Source organism: Pangasianodon hypophthalmus, chromosome 19, assembly GCF_027358585.1.
Source record: "Pangasianodon hypophthalmus isolate fPanHyp1 chromosome 19, fPanHyp1.pri, whole genome shotgun sequence".
Lineage (NCBI taxonomy): Eukaryota > Metazoa > Chordata > Actinopteri > Siluriformes > Pangasiidae > Pangasianodon > Pangasianodon hypophthalmus.
In genome coordinates this window covers 1,221,791-1,245,252 of record NC_069728.1, presented here as the reverse complement: position 1 = coordinate 1,245,252, position 23,462 = coordinate 1,221,791, and the positions used below count along the sequence as shown (strand labels likewise).

The 23,462-nt window shown below is 38.1% G+C and overlaps 1 pseudogene; it reads right to left on the bottom strand.

Annotated features, from left to right (window-relative positions):
* Positions 1 to 6,361: 6,361 nt before the first annotated feature.
* Positions 6,362 to 11,226, bottom strand: LOC117599785 (cytolytic toxin-alpha-like; annotated as a pseudogene).
* Between the last annotated feature and the right edge of the window lie 12,236 nt (positions 11,227 to 23,462).

Here is a 23,462-nt window from a genome sequence, read left to right as displayed (position 1 = left end):
ACAAAACAAGGAGAACACATGACAAAACCAACCAATGGGAACAAGACACATGAACCCAAGGAACCAATCAGAACATAACACAGAAACAAGGGTAGCACATGACAAGATCACAGGTGGGGCAAGGAACACATGGGAAATGGAGTCCAGAGAACAATAGCAAGAGTCTGGGGTGGAGTGCCCTCTAGTGGAGTTCGTGGGCACTCCAGCTGGTGATCGTATTACATACGGACAAGCATCAACACCTATGTAAGACTTATGTTACATTTAATTTTTAAATTATATATTATCAGTTTAATTTCAACTACTAATTTGTTACCTTTCTGTATTGCGCTGATTTTGCGTTGCAGGTTGGTGAGGGGTTTTATGAAGCCAACCAAAACCTTACAGATGCCTTCAAGTCCTGCTGGGCCACAGCAACAGCTGTCCAAAAGCAGACCAGCAATCCTAGGGAAGGAAGTGACTAAGATGAGGACGTGCACAGAAGTAAGAAGAGATGTGTCTCCAGTACATGCACGAGAAATTACAAAGGTGACAAAAAATATCTCAGAAGAAACAAAAACACCAGTATTGAAGACAGTGATAATAGTGATGATGATGACACAGAAGAAACAGAGGACGATAAAGATGAGGACAGAATAAGGAGAAAGGTTGCTGGCAAGCCATGCAAGACAGATGAAAACAGCAACAAAGAAATAGTTGTGATACTGGACAGTAATGAAGAAGACCAGACACAAGACAAAGACAAGGATGAACAAAGCAACAAAGATGTCTCAAGTGTTCGAAAGGATGACACAGGACGTAGTACAGATTCGTTTCTGTATTATTAATTTTCCATTCCACTAATCCTCCACGGAGTCACAGGAGAGCCAGGAGCATATCCAATTGAGACAAAGATGAAGAACAGCAACAAGCTGCTGCAGACATGCCAAGCGAAGGAAATAATGAGACAGGGCACAAGACAGACACAGCCAATGGAGGCAAAGATGAAGAACAGCAACACGCTGATACAGACATGCCAAGCGAAGGAAAGGGCAAGATCAAATTTACAAACGAGACTGATGGAATTAATGAAATGGATGTGGGATGCAGCACAGAGCAGACTGATGTAAACATAGACTTGCCAAAAGATAAGAATGAGATTATTTCCTATCAGACTGAACAACACACAGATCAAGTCACCCAACCATCCATACCCCAAAAGTGTAAGAAAACACTTTTGGAAGAATTCAACCCTCCACAAATGTGCCCAAAAAATTTCCAGTGATGAGTCACCTGTCAAAGAAAAGTCATTGGTGTCACCTCACAGACTCTGGAAGAGCAGGTGGATTAAGCCCAGTTGCTGTGTCCAGGATGAATAGACCACTGAAAATACTTGCAAGAAAAAGGGGACAAAAAATTAGGGCCTAAAATAAATTCATTCATATGTTTCTCATAAACTCTGAACATTATTGATGCTCAATAAGAAATTAAAGAAAAACAGAAAAATTTATCAATAATGGTCTGTGATTCTTGTTTTATTTAAAAATTTGGATTTTTTTTAAACTAATTCGGGACAGACTCAGAATCAGAAAACCTTCGTTTCAAAGGAAGTGGTAAATGCTCATTTTCCTGTTAAAAAAAGTTAAATTTGTAATTAAAAATATATATATATATATATATATATATATATATATATATATATATATATATATATATATAATGGTTTTGTATTGGAGAAACAAAAGCAAAAATAAATTCTTTATTTTGTATTAATGTTTTGAAAAGAGTATTATTGTTCTGGCATTTGCTACATTTTAATTATTCAATTTAAAAATATTTAGCTGTAAGCACTGCAGAAATTGTGATCATAGTTCCTGATAATTGGTGGGTGAGGATTATCTTGCATGTCACTGTACTTCACTGACATACATAAATGATGGGAACATTTAGTCCTGTGTCTCAGATTATTAAGTAATTCAGAGGTCAATGGTAATATGCTGGTCTAAGTTGTTCATTTTGTGAACAGTGCATTAGATGTTATAAACTATTTTAGAATTATGATTTAAAGATATCACTCCATGCTGCACACCCAATGCTGCACACGATGTATGTTGGGTAGTTCGCAGTTTTTAATCAAAATCCTGGTGGCTTCTACAGTTTTTACTGCACATGGAAGTAGGCAAGGGGATTAGGTGTAAGTATCACATTTTTGAACTTTGCTTCCAATTTATCGCTGCTTGCTCTTATTGGATGGCCAATTGTATATGCTAATTTTAGGAGCGTGCTAATTGGTGCAAACTCCAGCTCAGCTCAACTCTGCTCTGCTCTCCTTATAGCTCCATTTTCACTGGAGGCTGAAGGTAGGCTCTTATTTTATTGCTTTTAGATGCCAAAAATGTGATATTTACCACTAATCATTCCAAGAAATATATATCAACCCCTAATTCTATAACAGGGGTGTCTAATCTGCAAATGGCTGGTGTGGCTGCAGCTTTTCTTTCCAAACAAGCAGGAGCACACATTCTGCTCGTTTAATCAGTTGGTCTCAGTTATCAAACAATTGATCATGTGTGATCCTGTTTGGTTGGAACAAAAACCTGCAACCACACTGCTGGACACTACTGCTTAATACATACATACACACATATGTTTAGACATCCTGTGAATTTATTTCTGTAAAGCTGGTTTGTGACAATGTCCATTGTTAAAAGCGCTATACAAATAAAATTGAATTGAATTGAATTGAACTGTGCAATCTTGTAAATGCAAAAATAAAGCAGGCACAGTCATATGACGATAACAAATGCATGTTATTTTACTTGATTACTTGTTTTTTCCTTGTGCACTTTATTTATACTTTGATGTACACATAGAGATGTTTGCAAAGAGCCTTCCACCAGCACCAGACCAAAGCTTTTATACTTTGGAGGTCCGGGGGAGGAAGATGTATGAGCTACTCAGTGGCATCAGTGATGCTATGGAGACCCTCGACAAGATTCAAGCGTCCCTTAACAATGTTAACAAAGCCCTTATCCAGAGCATCAATCCTTTTAAGGAGGCCCCTGGTGCTGCTCATGGAGCCACTGGCCACAGTCTGAGTCATTTTATGGAGGCTGGGACCTCTGAGGAGGATGTTAACACAGTCCATGAAGGTGACTGTGTTTCTGTTCGAAACATTTGAAACATCAGTTAATACTTTGTCCTCAACATTGAGTTTGTACTCGTAATAGAACCATCTCTTCTCTGTACCAACCAGTGTGGTGTGAAGATTTTACTGAGATTAATTTATTCTTTTTTTTTCCGCAGAGGGAGACATGGTACAGAGTGCACCTTCAGACTGAGACTCATAAACATTTGCATACATGTGATTATACACACAAATCATCCAAATGTACACCACACAACACTCTCTACAGTCAGTCAGACACACACACACACACACACACACACACACATGCAATATTGACTTTGAATAATATCCCAGTAAAAGAAATTTTGGTCTCAATGTGATTATTTAAAAGTTTTTAGCACTGAAAGAGGTTCCAAGGGTTTCCATCAAATCAAAAAAGGGATCATACAGCCAAGGATACATCCAGATGTTCATAGGTAGAGGGTCAGGTGGTTAACGTAAGTTATATAGGCCTCAAATGAAGGCATTTAGAGAACAATCAGCATTCAGTCCACAACCAGCAGGCTGACGAACAGTTTCTACCTGCAGGCAATCAGGATCCTTTATAAACTCTAAATCTAGTGATTACTCCTTCTTCCACTCTTTCACTCATGCCTCCACTACCTTCCACACACTGATCCCCTCACTGACAGCTCACAGACACTCATGGACAACCTCTTCGCATGCTTGTGTCACTTTTGGGCATATAGCAATATTCCTAAGGGCGCTATTACCACTTAACTGCTACTAAGGACTAAGTCCTGTCTCTGTGCAATATATTGATCATATTTAATACACACTATGCATACTACTGTATTACCCGTTCTTTATAAATATTTATCATATATGTGAGCAATTTCAATATTTTAATGCCTACATTATGTTTTTATAGTTTTTTTTTTTTTTTTTTAAACTTTCTCTTTTTTCTAACTGTATACGAGTAAATTCTGGTCTATGCAAATTCTATTTTATGTCACGGACAGTCATAAAAAGTATTTCACTACATGTTGCAGTGTGTATGGTTGTGTGTGAGACAAAAAAAATGAATTTTAATTTTATGAGAATCTGTCCCAATGAATTTCAATGGACATATTAGGGATTTTTATTTATTTTTTGGAAATGGATGAAATGTATTTTATTGTGCAAATTCTGAATTGTGTGGCCTGTTTCACCAGTGTACTCCGTGTCCTCAAGGCCTATTTCATGAATGCCGGGTTTGGGGCCTTCTGGAGCCACGGTTCTGTGAAGGGCCCCCAAAATGTCCCTCTATCCCTTCAAACGTTTTTGGGCCTAAACTAACTTAATGAAAGGGTCTAAAACTCCAGGGCCTGTATTGACAAAGCTTCCTAAGCCTAAAAGTTGCTCCTAGTGACGAAATTCTAAGAAAATTCTTAGAATTATGACGTTTTCTTAGAATTTCCCCTTAAATTTAGGACAAAATTTTAGTAAAGATAAAACTGATTCACAAAACATCTTAGCCCTAAAAACAGCTCCTAAGGTAAAAATTATTAAGAGTAGAGAGGAGGACTTTTAAGAGGCTTAAGAGTTTCTATAGCAGAGGACAAAATGGTGGAAAGAAGAAATATTCTCCAAACACTCTTCTGTCCATTTGGTTTTCTTGTTCTTTTACTTCCTTCCATCTCTCTTGGATTGTTGGCTACATACCATCCAAGAGTGCAGCTTAAACAGACTGTCCTGCAATCATGTAAACTGGTAAAAGGTGAGCCATTTTGATCACATCAATCTGAAATGGATTACTAATAAAATCAGTATGGTAAATAAATGTAAGAACTTAAATATAGTAACTACTGCGTGGAAACTGGTTGCTTCAAAAGTAGACACATTTTCAACATTTGGCTGTTTTAATTAACTTTAAGATATTTAGCCTATAATAGAAACTTTGCATAAAGTAGCCTGTATTCATGATTATACAATTTCTTAATACAAACATTTTATGATTTCACTGTCCATTCTATTATCATATATTCTATTTTCACAAAGAGCGCATTTTAAGACCTTTACAGATAGATTTTTATCAACCAATCACAGTCCTTGAATTGCTGCGTCATCCCTAGCAACGGGGTCAACCACACCTCCTCACTAAGATAAAGGCTTTTGTACTTTCCTTACCCAGAGTTGCTCTGGAGAATTTCCTAAATCACTTTTAGTCTAGGACTCCCAGCTAGGACTTTTTAGGCTAAGATAGAGCTCTCTGAGAGAATTCTAAGAAGCTTTGTGAATACGGGGCCTGCACAATAGGTCAATATTCACTATATTAACCAAACGCTTTTCACCTGTCTCAACACCTCTTACTGTTTACACTCCGACTGATGCAAGTGAGTAAACTGACAGTGCAATTGTACACTTATTACAGTACATTTTATTCCTTTCTTTTAATCCGTAACAGAGAGCGTGTTGCGCGTGCCTCAAGATCTCTCACTGTTTACAGCCTCCGGACACTGCGACTGACGCACGTGATGTTTAAGGTCACCTTGGCTGTGGCATGTTCTGTGACAGCTGCCCCTAGATAGATCTGACTGGTGAAGTGTCATCTGGGGCAGGCAGAATAGGAGTATCGGCATTTTCTGTTATGTCACGTGCATCAATCGGAGTGTAAACAGACTGACATACTGATATACAGAACGTGTAGATTTGCACTGTTTGTTTGCTTACATGCATCAGTCAGAGTGTAAACAGTGGCAGATGGCGAGACAGGTGAAAAGCGTTTGGCTAATAGTGAATATTGACCTATTGTGCGTGCTGTTGTGGCTCCCGCTGTTAGCAGGGGATAATCGCTGCATTTGGGGTAAAAAAGACAGAATTATTTATTGTGCCAAGAAGGTTTCACTGTCTGTTCGTTCACACACAGACACGAACTGATTGGCAGCTGCCTTTAGCGGAGCCTTTACCGATTACCTCCATTGATCAAAGCATTCGGCACCGTCGTCTCTGAGTGACGTCACCTCCCAAAACAAACATGCCCCATACTATAGTCCCGCCCCTGACAATGATTGGCAGCTTTCAGTGTAGACATCGGAAATTCAAATGCAAAAAGAATAGCGATTCCATGTGAGTTTTGACAGGTTACATGCAGGTTGACAGGTTATTTGACAGGTTATATTGCTATTTAAATATGACAGGCTCATAACTCGTAAGACATGGGAAATACAATTGCAAATGGACTTTGGACTTTAGCCAAGCGCCCGCAAAGGCTTAAAAGGCACTGCTGATGTCTGGCAGTTGAGCCTCTGTTAGAATTTAAAATGGTGATGGTGAGAACAGTGGAAGTCAATTTCCAGTAACAATTCAGAGAAAGTTACTGAGCTGAGTGATGTCATCTTGATTATGCGTTTGTTAGTAAGTAACTATCCCCACCGTGTACCTAATACACCTAATGGGTGGTTATTAATATAGTAGCTGTTCAAATAATGAATATGCTGCTGTGTGAACAGCACAGTTTGGTAGTCACACCTGGTAAATACAGTCTCAAACATAATAATGTAATAAATGTTGACTGTTTGAACATAGCAAATGTTTTGAGTAAATTTTTTAAAAGAAAGAAAGTGTTGATAAAAATGTACAGATGACACTTACTTGAAGAGACTGTAGGGCTGACATTCTCACTGGCTTCAATCACTCCCACTTTACCCACTATCCTGTAGCGGATCAGGTACTGCTTTCCAGGTTCCAATCCAGTCAGCTTGAATTCTTCATCAGCTGTGTCTATAGCAAGCCAATGTTCCTCAGCTCCCCAATCTGCTTTGACCTGCTTGTACTGCACTCTGTACTTCACTGTTTCTCCAGTTGGGGACTTCTGCAGTTTCAGGGTCACAGTTTGCTCCAAGACATTCTTTACTGTTGGTGGGGGCGGCTTGGACACGAGCTGGAACTTTGGGTCTGTCAGTTTCCCATTTTCATACAAATAGATGGAGGAGCCTGGAATGGAGGGATTGGAGATGGCAGAAATAATGAATCGGATACTCTTCTCATCTTTATTGGCCTCTGAAAATCTCTTGAAGAGAGATAAGTTCTCTCTCATCGATGCAATGACATCAGGATCTTTGAACCACTGTCTATCTGATGCCACAGAAAGCGGTTTTTCTTTTTTTATCAAGCTCATTAAACTCTGTAGATTTTAGAAACTCTGTCAGGGTTGAAAGATTTGGGTCTTCATATTTTAGAGATGTGAAGGCCAAGCACAGTACTACATCAGTATCAGGATTAAGAAGGATGGCGTTGAGCCCGTCTGAATCTTTAATGTTGATCTCATTCAGGATCTTGCTGTGATTATTCAATAAGTAAAGTTCAGACTTTACATCATCTAACCATTGGTTAAGCAAGTCATGGGAGTTGTAGTGGATGATCATGATTTCTTCCAGGGATTGTTCCTCCATACCTCCTCCTCGAATGGCAGGCAAGACCCTGGCCAGTGCTTTCTGGAGCACCATCTTTTAAATGCTAAATGAATCCTGAAATGAGTGCAGCCTTTCTTTGATGTCACTGAAAACATTTACCTCTGTTCTTCTGGACAGGTCACTGCATGTCCTCTCTACCTCCACCAGCTCCTCCATCACATCTTCAGTGTTGGAAATCAAGCGTGTGCTGATTTCTCTCACCAACTTAGCTGCTTTTGTATCCAGTAAACTTAGAGGATAGAGCCAGACTTTTATTGGCACTGCATTCTGTGGATTTTCCTTCAGCTGTTTGGGGAGGTTCTTGTACACCTCTAGGGCCTCCATGTACATGGTGGGATTCTGCTCAAGATGGAAGTCACCATGAAATGTGCAGATAATATTCTCAGCCTTTTTATTATCCTCATCTGTCATTTTTAAAGCTCCTTTTCCCTCAATGGAAAATCCAGAGATCTTCTTGACCATGACATTCAGTTCTCCTTCAATCTCCTGCTTGTTTTTATCTTCTGCAAATGACCGATCAAACACCATGAAAGCTTGAGCTCCATACAGCGCAGCCATGACCACATGAGTTGCAGTTTTCTGGTCAAACACCTGAGGGTGGGTGATCTGGCCCAGCTGAGTCATAGTGAGTTGTTCGAATCTTGAGGTTTCACTGTAATGCATTATCACTCTGGACTGTTGGTTGGAGGATTTGTTGTCACGCAGGAACTTGGCAGATCTTCCCACCTCCACCAGCCCTCCCTCAAAAGCTGGCCTTCAGGGAAGCACTTACATCTAGGAGATTGGACTTACTAGAGAGAGAGTCAGAGCTACTGAATTTCACATCTGTCATGAGCTTTGAACGAGTGTCCATATCTTCACTCAGTGATTGCTTATCCCACAGAGTAACACCTGAAATGAGAAATGGTTTGTATGAGTATACAATGTACAACTGAAGTAAAAATGCATCCTGTATCTGTAAGACAATTTTAAACTATTAAATGTAATATTTGTGTGCTTAATTTTATTGTGTCTCGAATTAGTTATATAAGTACTTCTAGTAACACTTTATAATAACTTTCATTATTAAGTCATTAACAAACAATATGTAATGCTCAACAGATCATTAGTTAATATATAGTCATACAGCTTGCAACCAACCACAGTACGGTTACTTTTTTTTATGTTTTTTTTTTTTTGTGTGTGTAGTTCCTCTACTGCACTCTATACTGCAGCCCTATAGTCTGTTTTCCGTTTGGGTATAAAACGTAGGTAGGTAGTAAAGTAACTGTGTTTTCAGCCCTAGTTAGCTCCCCAAAAGCCCAAAAGCAATCAGAATCGTACAGTTTGTTTGTGGGTCCGTTTGTCAAGTCAAGTCAAGTCACCTTTATTTATATAGTGCTTTATACATTACTGATTGTGTCAAAGTTAGCTTTACAGTGTCGAACAGGAAACTTGTTTGTCAATAATTGCAAAAGGACAGTGGACCGGATGTATGACCTGGTATGTATGTATAACACTCTAGCCAATCTGTTATCTTAAGAGAGCCTTGGAGAGCAGTTTATAGTCACTACGAGTCGCCAGCTCTTTATGACAGTCAGATCTCCTTTTTTTTAGGTATGAGGGTTATTATTGCACTACGGCAACTCAATGGCATCATACCTTCTGACAAGCTGCTATTCAGTACTTGCAACAAATCCACTCCCAGCTCTGTCCAGAATGACTTATAAAAATCAACTGGAAGGCCATCAATTCCGAGAATCCTCCCAGACTTCATGCCCTGCAGGGCCTTATACAGCTCTCCCAGGCTCAAAGCACCTGAGAGGGCTGCATTACCCTCTTCAGACAACTGTGGTAGGGAGGCAAAAAAAGCACTCTCTTCTTTGCTCTCCGACTTAAACTTACTTCTGTAAAGGTTCTGATAAAAATTAATTGCTCTCCTTCAGATATCAACAGGATCTAGCAACACCTGCCCATCTTCAGAGCACAAGGCCACAATTAACTGCCTCTACCCATTCTTTTTCTCAAGGCTGAAACTGTATTTGGACGGTGCATCCATCTGAACTATACTTTGAAGCTGACGCTCACAAGTCCAGGGTAAGTATACAGTGCGATACTAACACTCCCACCACCTCTACTCCGGGTGTTTCTCTGCACAGGCCCCGCGCACCCAGGACACGATCTTCCCAGATCTCCTTCACTCCGGCACCGGGACACCACGGACCCTGGGTGCACCAGCAGCGGAAGACGTGAGCCAGCACATCGCCCGCAACGACGATCTTTGTGTCAGGACCACTTCCCACATATCGATGTGGACATGAAAGGTTCAGTAGACTTTTTGCTTTAAATGCATGCTTATTGTCATGGTGTAAAGAACAGAAACTGCTCTTTGTTAATAGTTGGAGTTTTTTCTGGGAGAGACCTAGGCTTTATAGTGCTGATGGCCTGCACCCCAGCAGAGTCGGTGCGGAACTCCTGTCAGACAACATCTCCAGGACACTACGCTCCATATGACTAGTAGGTCAAATCTCAAATAACTGCTATGGTGACTTTTGTTCCACCCACTTAACTGATAAAAGTGCTTGTGTTGTCCAATCTATAGAGACTGTGTCTGTTCCCCGAATAGTGAGATCAAAATATAAATTTAATGCAGGATCTAGAAAAAATCTGATCGTGATTAAACCGGAAAAATGCTAAATAAATGAACAAAAACAATTTTTAAAGCTTGGGCTCCTAAACATTAGATCATTTGCACCCAAAGCAGTTATTGTAAATGAAATGCTCACAGAGAATAGTTTTGATGTACTCTGCTTGACTGAAACCTGGCTCAAGCCAAATGACTATATTGGTTTAAATAAGTCTACTCCACCAAGCTGCTGTTATAAGCATGAGCCCCGTCGGATTGGTCGTGGAGGCAGTGCTGCAGTAATATATAGTGATATTCTCAGTGTTACTCAGAAAACAGGATACAGGTTTAACTCATTCGAAATACTTCTGCTTAATGTTACACTGTTAGATATGCAAAAGAAATCTCTCCTATCTCTTGCTCTGTCTACTGTGTATAGACCGTGTCGAGAAAAATGATAAAAAAAATTCACTTAATTAGCTTATGGGCAGCTTAGTAGCCAGCTTTGACTATATTAGGGGACATAAGGAGTTTATGGTTTGTGTACTCTTATCAGAAATAGGGGTCTGGTACACGGTGCGTGGAAGGGAGAAGAAGTGGGCGGGTGGACAAGTGCAAGAGCAGACAGTTAAACAGAGAATAAAATTAAAATTAAAACCAAGGGAGTATAAATGAGCATTAAAGCTAGCTTTAGGGCAAGATATGTTAGAAGCGTTATCTCTTGGTACAAATTAATCAAACATAGGTGGCCATACAGACCACGCATAATCTAGGAAGTATAAGCAGGAAATATAAACAAGCAAAGATGCATTTTAATCACATAATAGCTGCAGCCATAAAACAACAAAATGAGAGTAAAGCAAAACTCTCATGTAGCAGAAAATAAATCTACGCGTTGTCAATTCGGTATAAAAAGTACAAAATAAAGCGAATAGAGGAAGCGAGGGCTTCTATATAGTAGTTTACTAACTAGGCCAGGGGTCAGGAGACATCCCAAAACAGGATGCAGAGTCTCAGAAAACAGAAGTGTCTGGGTAACTCACCTTCCTTGAGCTCATTGGAACGTGTTGTACTATTTTTGCAATAAAGAAGTTTGCTCCTTCTCATCCAACGACTGGCGATTCTTCATTAAGGCTAATTCTTGAGTGAGTACAATAAGTGAGATATAGGTAATTGGCAGATGTTACAGTCCACCCATTGATGTGTCCACTCACAAGGGGACTCTGAGTTCCGACAACCGCCAGGGCCATATACAGATTTCCTAAAAGAATTTGCAGATTTCCTCTCAGACCTATTGGTTAATGTCGATAAAGCGCTAATTGTCGAAGACTTTAACATTCATGTTGATAATACAAATGATGCGTTAAGACTTGCGTTTACAGACTTGATAAACTCTTTTGGAGTCAAGAAAAACATCACTGGGCCCACTCATCATTTTAATCATACACTAGATTTAATTATATCACATGGAATTGATCTTACTGATTATAGGTATTGTACCTGTAACTGACCACTACCTTGCATCGTGCATGCTGCGTATTACTAATATTAACTAAATGGCTCTGCGTTATCGTCCGGGCAGTACTATTGTTCCAGCCACCAAAGACAGGTTCACAAATAACCTGCCTGATTTACCTCAACTGCTCTGTGTACCCATAAATACACATGAACTAGACGAAATGACTAGCAATATGGTTCGTATAATCAGCATCATGGCCCTACACGACAATTTTTCCGTGCCTACTCATCCTAGTAAGACTGTTAATAAGGACTTTACCATCAAATTTTTTAGACAGAGATGTCTTATTATTCTTTTGTAGTTGATGTCAGGGAATATTCATTCAAATCCCGGGCCACTTGATTGTTCATTTTCTGATAATTTGGTAAACAAATCTATACATTCGTTAACTTTTGACTGTTTTTGTAATCGTAAAAGTCTTGGACTAATGCATTTGAACATACGTAGTCTTCTCCCTAAAGTTGCTGAGCTCACCGCATATGTTCACACTGCAAATCCTGATATTTTTGTCATCTCTGAATCATGGCTTAAGAAATCTATTCCCAATTCTGCTGTCTCCATTCCTGGTTACAATATTTTTCGTCAAGATAGAATTTCTAAAGGTGGGGGGGTTGTTGTCTATTGTAAGGATAATTTACAGTGCTCTGTAATTACCTCAAAATCTGTTGCTAAACAGTTTGAGTTAATACTTTTAAAAATCACTTTATCCAAAAACTTTTTTATCACTGTAGCTGGTTGTTATAGCCGCCTTCTGCTCCTGCATGTGCTTTGACTGTTTTAAGTGAAACAATTGCTCCTTACATCTCCTCTGAGTTTATTATGTTAGGGGATTTGAATTGGGATATGTTTGAGCCTCCATCATCCTTACAATTGCAACTGGATGCTTTAAACTTGGCCCAGATTGTGCAGGCTCCTACAAGATATAACACCAAGACTATGGAATCTGGTACATTAATTGATATTATCCTCACTAATAGGCCAGAGAGGTATACATCTGGAGTGTTCTGTCAAAGCTTTAGTGATCACTGTAATATAGTCTGTGTTCGCAAGGGCACCACCTTAAGAAACCCTCCTGTGCTCGTTTTCAAACGTTTTTTGAAAAATTTAAATGAACAGGCTTTCTTGTATGACCTGGCTGATATGGACTGGTACAGAATTGGGCTTATTCCTGAAGTCGAAGAGGCTTGGGCATATTTTAAATTCTTGTTCAGAACTGTTTTGAACAAACATGCCCTTCTTAAAAAGATTAGAGTAAAAAACCGTCTTAGCCCTTGGTTCAGTCCAAATTTGTCTGAGCTTATTCGCCAAAAACATACTTTATGGCGTAGAGCAAAGACATCTAATAATATATCTGACTGGCAATCATATAGGGCTATGAGAAATAAATGTACTCAGTCTATTAGACAGGCAAAATTGAGTTATTTTAAACATCATTTGACTGTTAATGGTCCTGATCCCCCAAAATTTTGGAATACCATCAAAAAAATGGAAAATCAAAACATTTCTTCCAGTTTGCTTACTGTAATTAAATATGATGGTGTTGTTATCACAGATAAATCCAAAATGGTGGATCAATTCAATAGACATTTTGTCAATGCTGGTTGTGCCTACGAGAATAGTTCTGGTACATCTAGTTGTTCTCCTGTCAACTTGGCATCTGTTATTCATTCACCTGCCTTAGGTCCCCCCTCCTTCTCTTTTCAGTCAATACAGGAGACAGAGGTACTCGAGGAATTGCTCAACCTGGATACTTGTAAATCTGCTGGATTGGATGAATTAGACCCATTATTTTTAAAGAAAGCAGCTTATATTATCGCAGCGCCCATCACTTGCATTTTTAATCTTTCTCTCCAAACTGGTGTCTTCCCGAGGGACTGGAAATCTGCTGCTGTAACCCCATTTTTTAAAGGGGGTGATAAATCAGATTTAAATTGTTATAGACCCATTTCCGTTTTGGCCTGTCTCTCTAAAATATTAGAGAAATTGGTCAACAAGCAGCTTATGCACCATTTGGAGACTTATAATGTCCTTAATCAGGTTCAGTCTGGCTTCAGATCTGGGCATAGCTGTATTACTGCTACACTGAAGGTTCTCAATGACATTATCTGTGCCATTGACAAGAAGGAGTACTGTGTAGCTGCATTCGTTGATCTGGCAAAGGCTTTCGACTCTGTGGACCATGAAATATTGATGGATAGGCTAAGAGGAATAGGACTCTCTGAGAGCTGTCTGGCCTGGTTCAAGAGTTATTGTTCTGGTCATTTACAATCAGTAAGGGTGGAGGGGCTTCTGTCAGATCCCTTGCCCCTATTCAAAGGGGTCCCACAAGGAAGCATATTGGGGCCTATACTTTTTAATATTTATGTTAATGACATTATTCTTGATGCACGTGATTCTCATGTACATTTATACGCTGATGACACTATCATTTATACATTTAATTCTTCCCTGACTACTGCACTATTTTTATTGTGGGCCAGTTTTACTCGCATCCAACATGCTTTCTCTAGTCTTCATTTAGTTTTAAATACAAATAAAACAAAATGTATGGTCTTTAACAGAAATCTTCCACATGTTGAGTATCCGCCTAAAATTTTTACATTGGATGGCTCTGAGATCGATTATGTTGAATGCTATAAATATCTTGGTATCTGGCTCGATAGCAAACTGTCATTTGAAACTCACATAAATGTACTGCTCACAAAGGTTAAAACTCGTATTGGTTTTCTTTATCGTAACAAATCTTCTTTTACGCATTCTTCAAAACAGCTTCTGGTTAAAATGACAGTGCTCCCAATTCTGGATTATGGTGATGTAGTTTATAGGTTTGCTTCAAAAACTCTCCTTCATAAACTGGATGTTATTTACCACGCTGCAATCCGCTTTGTGACTGGAGCTTCATTTAACACTCACCATTGTCACTTGTATTCTTTATTGAACTGGCCTTCTCTTCATTCTCGTAGACAAATTCACTGGTTTTTGTTTATTTACAAAACTCTTATTGGGAAAACTCCGCTATATTTACAGTGACTTCTTAATATTCATAATACAAGTCATAATTTGCGCTCTAGTAGTTTTATTAATTTCTGCATACCTAAAGTCCGTACCTCTTTTGGTCGTTCCTCTTTTCAGTTTTCTGCTGCTGATGACTGGAATCATCTGCAGCAGACCTTAAAGCTTAGTTCATTCATTTCGCTTACTTCCTTTAAAAATTTAATTCAGTCAATAGTACAGGATCATTGTACTTGTTTTTAGTTATTTGTTCGTTTTTATGTCACTGTTTATAATTGTGTTAATTGTATAATGTCTTTATTGTTGTACCTGCTTTTTATGTTGCCTCTTGGCCAGGTTGTCATTGTAAATGAGAACTGGTTCTCAATTGACTTACCTGGTTAAATAAAGGTTATTAATATGGGCACTATCCTCTCTAATACATTAGAAGCTGTTGCCCCCTCAAATTAAAAAAGGTTAGAGAAAAACGTACTGCGCCATGGTACAACAGCAATACCCATTCTCTCAAGAAAGAAACTTAAAACAACTATTCTATTAGAAGAAGGTAGCTTATTATAATAATGATCTCCTAGCTAAAAGGGATACTCAAAGAGAAATCAAAAGGCAAATTATTGTAGAGAAGGCCCTATTTAAACAAAAAATTTAAACTAAAATGTCACAGAGAAATTCTAGACAGGCCTGGGAAGGAATTAGAACAATGATCAGTGTCCCACATACGAGTAAAGGGAAGAAACAATTTGAGGGAAATAACGAAGGAAGTGATATAAATGAAGGAACTTTCATGACATCGACTAGCAATTTTCCTATTGCAGAGGCTGATGTCAAGAAAATTTTTCAAAACTATAATATATACAAGAGTCCTGGGCCTGATGATATTTGCGCCCGTGTGTTGAAAACCTGTGCAGAGCAATTATCCACAGTCTTCACTCAGTTGTTTCAAAAGTCTCGACCAGCATGTTGTGCCAACTATATGGAAAACTTCAACCATAATACCTGTTCCTAAAGTAAACAAAACATTAGAGCTTGGTGATTATCGACCAATTGCATTAACCTCTCTGGTGTTTAAATGCTGTGAAAAGATTGTTAAAAGGTACATAGTGGAAAAAACACAGCACTTATTGGACCCTTTTCAATTTGGTTACCAGTCAAATAAGGGAGTAGATGATGCCATTTGAACATTGTTGCATATTGTTTACTTGCATCTTGAGGGTTCCAAAAATCATGTGAAAATCGTTTTTGCTGACTTTTCTTCAGCTTTTAATAATATTTTGTCATCTGTTCTGGTCAAAAGACTATCTGTAGATTTCTCCCTTGATGGAGGACTGATTTTGTGGTTGCAGGACTTCTTATGTAGTAGGATTCAACGAGTGTGTGTAGGTAGGAGTGTGTGTATTGTCTGGTAAACACATTACGAATGTTCCCAGCAAACACGTTAATGTGGGACCCACATGGGATACAAATGGGCTACAGGGGTACAGAGTGGGCATGGGCTCAAAATGGGCATCTTATCTGGGGCCCACTTGGGTGACCCAGCTAAGACCCACATGGGTGAACCCAGACGAGCTCCCCATGTGGTTCCTAGTTGGGTAATTAAAGGGAAATGTGTGCATGGGCTCACAATGGGCTACACAAGGGACCCTATTTGTTTTATCAAATATACAAGTGCAAACATAATTAATCCCATATAGGGTGATTACATGGATATATACTGCACATATGTGTCTTTAAAATTATTTTTGTTGTTGATTTGACACTTAATTTAATCAAAACCTAAAAATTCCAACACTCATGCATTTGTATCAAAATTTCCACTGACATTTAGCAAAACAAACAAACAAAAAAAACAGCCACTTTAATTGTGCTGACAACTTTCTCGCGAGATCCCATCCCCCACCACCTCAGGCTTGTTCGAGATGCTTTTTTAAAAAAAAATTTTTATTGCAAGACAAAAGAAAACAACACAAAACAGCACTGCATTGACATACAATAACAAAGGGGAAAAGAAAAGAAAAAACAAAACAAAAAAAACAATGACAATCAATCAGTAAGAAAAATATTTTTATAAGCCTTTAAAAAACTTGTTATTCTTATTGTTATTAATGCGCAATAAGCATTATTAATAACTTATTGTTATTAATGTTAACAATAAGCAAAATCTCTGCAAGAAAGACATCAAATCTAGGTAACATATTGACAAATTTGGTTTTATGAATAAAAAATTTACAATGCAAAACAAAAAAAATTAACAACAAGATCGATAGCATGGTCACTACCAGAAAAATACAGAAATATATGTTTCAGTGAAAATTTTAAATCACATTTTATAAAAGTAGATAAATAACAACTTAAGTTCTCCCAAAGAGATTTAACCTGATTACAGTGATAGAATAAATAAAGTAAAGTTTCTTCCTCAACTTTGCAGAATACACATAAGTTAGAGAGATCAAAAAAGAAGCAATTTGAGAATTCGTTGGATAAACATTATGCAAAATCTTAAAATGTACCTCTCTAATTTTATTAGAAATGCAGAATTTCTCAGGGAGTAACCATGCTTTCTTCCAATGAATACTGTCAAAAAAAATTGGTCCAGAAAAATTTACATCTAGGGGAGGTATATACTGAATAATGTAACATTCTCTTTATATATGTACTGTTACATTTTTTAGCAAAAAGACAAACTCCATCCAATAAAGGTTTGGGCATAACTGTTTTCCTCTCATTAAAGCAAAGGTATGTTTTAAATAAATGCACATAACTTGCAGACAAACTTTTGATGACAGAATTGAAAGATCTAGCTGGCAGAGGAAGACTATACAAAGTCATAAATTCTTCATACTCCAGTGTAGTACCATCATCTTTAAATAATTCCACAACAAAGACAATACCTCTGTCATACCACTTGTCAATAAACAAAGAATTTCTTTGTGGGGAGAAAAGTTGTGCACGTAACACAGTTTCCAAGCAAGTAAAGCTTGTTGGTGAAAATTAGAGAGAGAAATCGGCAATTTAGAAGGGGTGAAATCGCATTTTAAAAGAAAATCTAGACCACCTAATCTACGGAGTATAGTATTGGGGATATAGTACCAAATCGAATTATTACTACAGAGCCATCTTTTTAACCAACCAATTCTAAATGAACTAATTAATTCTTTGAAATCTAAAACTTCCAATCCACCCTCAGAACGCCTGTTAGACCAAACAGATTTCCTAATTTATGGGACTTATTCTTCCAAATAAAATTCAGTAACATTTTATTTATATCATCAGCAATTTTGTCCCTAATAAATAAAGATAAAGCAGGGTAAACACAACGGGACAACCCCTCTGCTTTAGATATAAGAACTCTGCCATAGATGAATAGATCTTGTTGAAGCCAAGAATTAAAGATTATTCGAGTTTTCTTTATTTTAGGAGAAAAATTGAGATGTTGACGAGCCAATCTATCTTTAGTAAGGAAATTCCCCAGGTACTTGACACAGTCTTTAACAGGTATATGATGTATTGATGATTGTTGGGTATCATAGAGACAAAATAATTCACACTTTGATAAATTTATATATAAGCCTGAGGCTTCAGAGAAAGATTGAATAATATAAATACTTAAAGGAATTTGGCTTTGATCTTCAAGAAATAAGGTAGTATCGTCAGCAAGCTGAGATATTTTAAATTCTTTACCAAATACAGAAATACCTTTCAAAGTAGGATTTTGTAAAATATCAAGTGATAACAATTCAACAGCCAAAAGAAAAAGAAATGGAGAAATGGGACAACACTGACGCACTCCTCTGTCACAATTAAAACGTTTAGTAGTTTGCAAGCTAACCAAAACTGAAGAATTAATATCATTATAAAGCATTCTCACCATGTTAATACATTTATTTCTGAAACCAAAAACACTAAGAGATTTAAACAAAAATTGGTGCTCTAATGAATCAAGTGCTTTATAAAAATCCAAAAACATTATAATAGAATCTGAATCAATATTCTCTGAATAGTCAATGAGATCAAGTACAGGTCTTATATTGGAACTAATGTGTCTATTCTTCATAAACCCATTTTGCGTTTCGCCAATTATACTATTAAGACCAGATTTTAAACGAGTTGCAAATATTAAAGTAAGTAGTTTATAATCAACATTTAACAATGATATTGCTCTCCAGTTTTCAATTAAAAGTGGATCTTTATCTGATTTGGGGATCAAAGAAATTAGTCCCTGCTTCATTGTGGGTGTCATCTCTCCTTTGTGAATACATTCTTTAAACAAACAATATAAAGGCTGCTTTAAGAGATCCCAAAAATGTAAATCAAATTCAACAAACAGGCCATCAGTACCTGGAGATTTTCCCCTTTTCATAGATTTCAGTGCCACTTCCATTTCAGTAATAGAAAGGTCAGAGTCACATAGTAATTTATTAACACCTCATTAACACCTGAAACTTTATCACAGACACACAAAAGAAAAGAATCACATTTTTCTTGAGAAAACGGAGAAGTATACAGTTCTTTGTAAAAATTGTATACAAAAGTTGAGATCATTCCTGGATCTGTACATAAATCACCATTAATCTTTAGAGCAGAGAGAGATGTTTTTTTTACGATTTCTTTTCTCTAGAGCAAAAAAGGAATTAGTGTTTCTTTCACCCTTCTCGATCCATTTTGCTCTAGAACGTATGAAAGCCCCTTTAGCAATCTCTGTGTACATATTTTCAATTTTCATTTGACAGACACTATATTCTACCTCATCCTCTTTACTGGGATAATGTTCGAGATGCTTCGGCACTTCGCGTCTCAGCGTATGACATCAAACTACCGCGAGATGCAGCCCTGCCTCGATCTGCTTGCAGGATGGATCCCGCGAGATTTCATTCAGCAATTCCCCTCCCCCACGCGGCACACCCTGGATCGCGCCGGCGCCGTTACTCACTCACCGCTTTGCTGTCACTTTCGGGAGGAGGCGTTTGCCGTCAGTGTATCCAAGGTAAGAATTACAGTTTTAAAACTGAAAATGTAGAGCTCCAATGTAACTACATTGTTTACAAACCATAATGTTAACCGAAACACAGTTAGGCTTTTTTGTCACATTAGAATTTAGACATCATACACAGATTGCGCCATATTTTTCCTCTTATTTCTGGCGTTAATGTGTAAACGATGGTGCTGTGTTCCTTGGTGTTCCCTGCGCCCTCGAAAAGTAAAAGACAGTTAAACAAAAAAGCTCATAGTTAAACTGCAGAGTTTGGCACCGGGCTGTGCGCTCACGATGCAGGAAGATTACAGCGCTGATGTCAAACGGCTCATATAGCAGAGAAGCTGGTGTAAATAAGGCAGCCTGGGACAGATCTCCATCTGAAGAGTAAACAATAAGGCTGCTGTACTTTTAACAATACATAAAATACAATAATATCCCAACAGTATTGAATATTTATAATGCAGACAGGAGTTTCTGCCTTATATAAATCTGCATCATTTTGCATTCGGGTGTTATTACAAATCATACAAATTGTTCTGACTCTACAAATGTTTTTGCCGAAATTAGAATTTGAACTTTTTTAAAGTAATAAGCATTTTTTCTTACAGAAGGTAATCGGACGGTCTCGGATTAGACAAGATTCACCTAACGAGTCAACTACCCTAAGTTTGCTCTGCTGTTAATTCTCGCAAAATCAGTTTGTTCTTCGCTGCTATTGGAGACTTTCAGTAAAACATACGGGTAACACTTTAGAACACTGTTTCTTACTTAATCCATAACTAATAAGGAAATCCTGTAAAACTAATAACATGGAAGTCACTGTTATTAATTACTAAGGAATGCATGTTAACCAATCAGTATGTTACAGCATTTTATGATTCTGTTAAATAACAGTTAGGTAATCAAAAACTAATAAATAACTATTCAATTCTGTCATGTCCCCTGAAGAATTACTATTAATTATCTACTAATTCCAGTTAGAAAAATAACTACCAAGTAACCACTAATGAACAGTCATATACAATTTTTATGATGAAGATGCAAGAGTAATAAATACAAATGTATAACAAATTGTATATAAGTTTTTGCCTGTATGGTAAATAATTGCTTTGTGAGTGTGTTCTGCATCCGGAAATTAACTTCGGAAAGGAACCCCACCCCTCCCTCTAAAGCATCCTTAATAATAGGGCACATACTTTATTAATTAGGAACGAATTTTCTGATTTATTTATTTATTTATTTATTTATTTATTTATTTAAACAAGTGTTTTACTTACATTATGTTGTGTTTTAGAGTTAATGGAAATGACCGTAAAAATGAATGGATAATGTCCCGGTCATGAGCTGCCAGTACTTTTCCTGTTATTTTACAGATTTCTTTCTTATTTCTTATTTTACAGATTTCTTTCCTCCCGCGGAATGCCGCTGAATCCTGTGAGCTCGTTGTTTAGAATTGAAATAAATGTCTTGTGCTTCACAGAATATCCACCAGATGGCGCATGGAACAACACACTGTATCTACAGGCCAGAGCAAAATCGCTTATAAACACTTTGCAATTATTTGTCTTGGAGCGATTGTTAAATATGCTTATAGATTATTACAGTACGCTTCATTTTACAAATAGAATTAACATAATTATCATCAGTGTCTGATAAATTATTAACGGCATGTAATGTGATTGTGAGAAAACCTCCACAATAAAATATAAATCATGGTAATAGGTAAATATGGTAATAGGGACATTGAAAACTGTGTTTACACACGACTGCATGAGTGTAAAGCGGATCATTATTTGATGTGCTTTGTAAACAGTTTATTGCACTAGCGCTGCATTTGGGAGATCATGTTTACTGTAGGCTACACAACTAATTGATTGTGTATATTTAACTTTATTCAGCTGTTAAAGTTATTTGAAAAATATCGTGCCTACCAGCTCATTATTTATTATTATTATTATTATTTTGTTGCTGTTTTTGTTCAAATCTAAAGATGCATGCGTGTGCGTGCATAAAGAGAATGTCCTTTTAGCAGTACAGTTTCCATAGTAGTGAAATGTTGTGTATAACTGTAGAATTAGCCTAATTATTAATTTAACCAAAGTTTAAATCATTACTCGCTCCGAAATGAATGCTGTTCATGAAATCATCGAAATATTTGCAGTTATCCTACTGTATGAATAAAACACTATAACAAAATCACATAAACAGTGAATAAACTGTACATGGCAGATGAAGGTATATATGTATACAAAGCATAAATCTTTATTCAGATTTAAAATGAGCACTTTGTCATTTGTAATACATATGTTGAGGATCTCACCCGTCCGATGTTCGCCCATGTTCTTCTGATGTACGCTAATGCATGTAGCTTTTTAATAAACTGGGTAAATTCCCGACATGAAACAAACAGTTTACATGCTTAGGACGTTTGCGCTGTACGAATGTCCAGACTTCTACGGTGACTGGGAAGGGACATGTTCGGTAGTTTTGTCGTGGCCACAGCATTAACTCGTGGGAACGTGATAATACACTATATTACCAAAAGTATTCGGTCACCTGCCTTGACTCACATATGAACTTAAGTGCCATCCCATTCCTAACCCATAGGGTTCAATATGATGTCGGTCCACCTTTTGCAGCTATTACAGCTTCAACTCTTCTGGGAAGGCTCTCCACAAGGTTGAGGAGTGTGTTTATAGGAATTTTTGACCATTCTTCCAAAAGCGCATTGGTGAGGTCACACACTGATGTTGGTCGAGAAGGCCTGGCTCTCAGTCTCCGCTCTAATTCATCCCAAAGGTGTTCTATCGGGTTCAGGTCAGGACTCTGTGCAGGCCAGTCAAGTTCATCCACACCAGACTCTGTCATCCATGTCTTTATGGACCTTGCTTTGTGCACTGGTGCACAGTCATGTTGGAAGAGGAAGGGGCCCGCTCCAAACTGTTCCCACAAGGTTGGGAGGATGGAATTGTCCAAAATGTTTTGGTATCCTGAAGCATTCAAAGTTCCTTTCACTGGAACTAAGGGGCCAAGCCCAACTCCTGAAAAACAACCCCACACCATAATTCCTCCTCCACCAAATTTCACACTCGGCACAATGCAGTCCGAAATGTACCGTTCTCCTGGCAACCTCCAAACCCAGACTCATCCATCAGATTGCCAGAAGGAAAAGCGTGATTCATCACTCCAGAGAACGCGTCTCCACTGCTCTAGAGTCCAGTGGCGGCGTGCTTTACACCACTGCATCCGACGCTTTGCATTGCACTTGATGATGTGTGGCTTGGATGCAGCTGCTCGGCCATGGAAACCCATTCCATGAAGCTCTCTGCGTACTGTACTTGGGCTAATCTGAAGGTCACATGAAGTTTGGAGCTCTGTAGCAATTGACTGTGAAGAAAGTCGACGACCTCTGCACTATGCGCTTCAGCATCCGCTGACCCCTCTCCGTCAGTTTAGGTGGCCTACCACTTCGTGGCTGAGTTGCTGTTGTTCCCAAACTCTTCCATTTTGTTATGATAAAGCTGACAGTTGACTGTGGAATATTTAGGAGCGAGGAAATTTCACGACTGGATTTGTTGCACAGGTGGCATCCTATGACAGTTCCACGCTGGAATTCACTGAGCTCCTGAGAGCGGCCGATTCTTTCACAAATATTTGTAAAAACAGTCTGCATGCCTAAGTGCTTGATTTTATACACCTGTGGCCAGGCCAAGTGATTAGGACACCTGATTCTGATCATTTGGATGGGTGACCGAATACTTTTGGTAATATAGTGTATGTCGTGGTCACGAGTT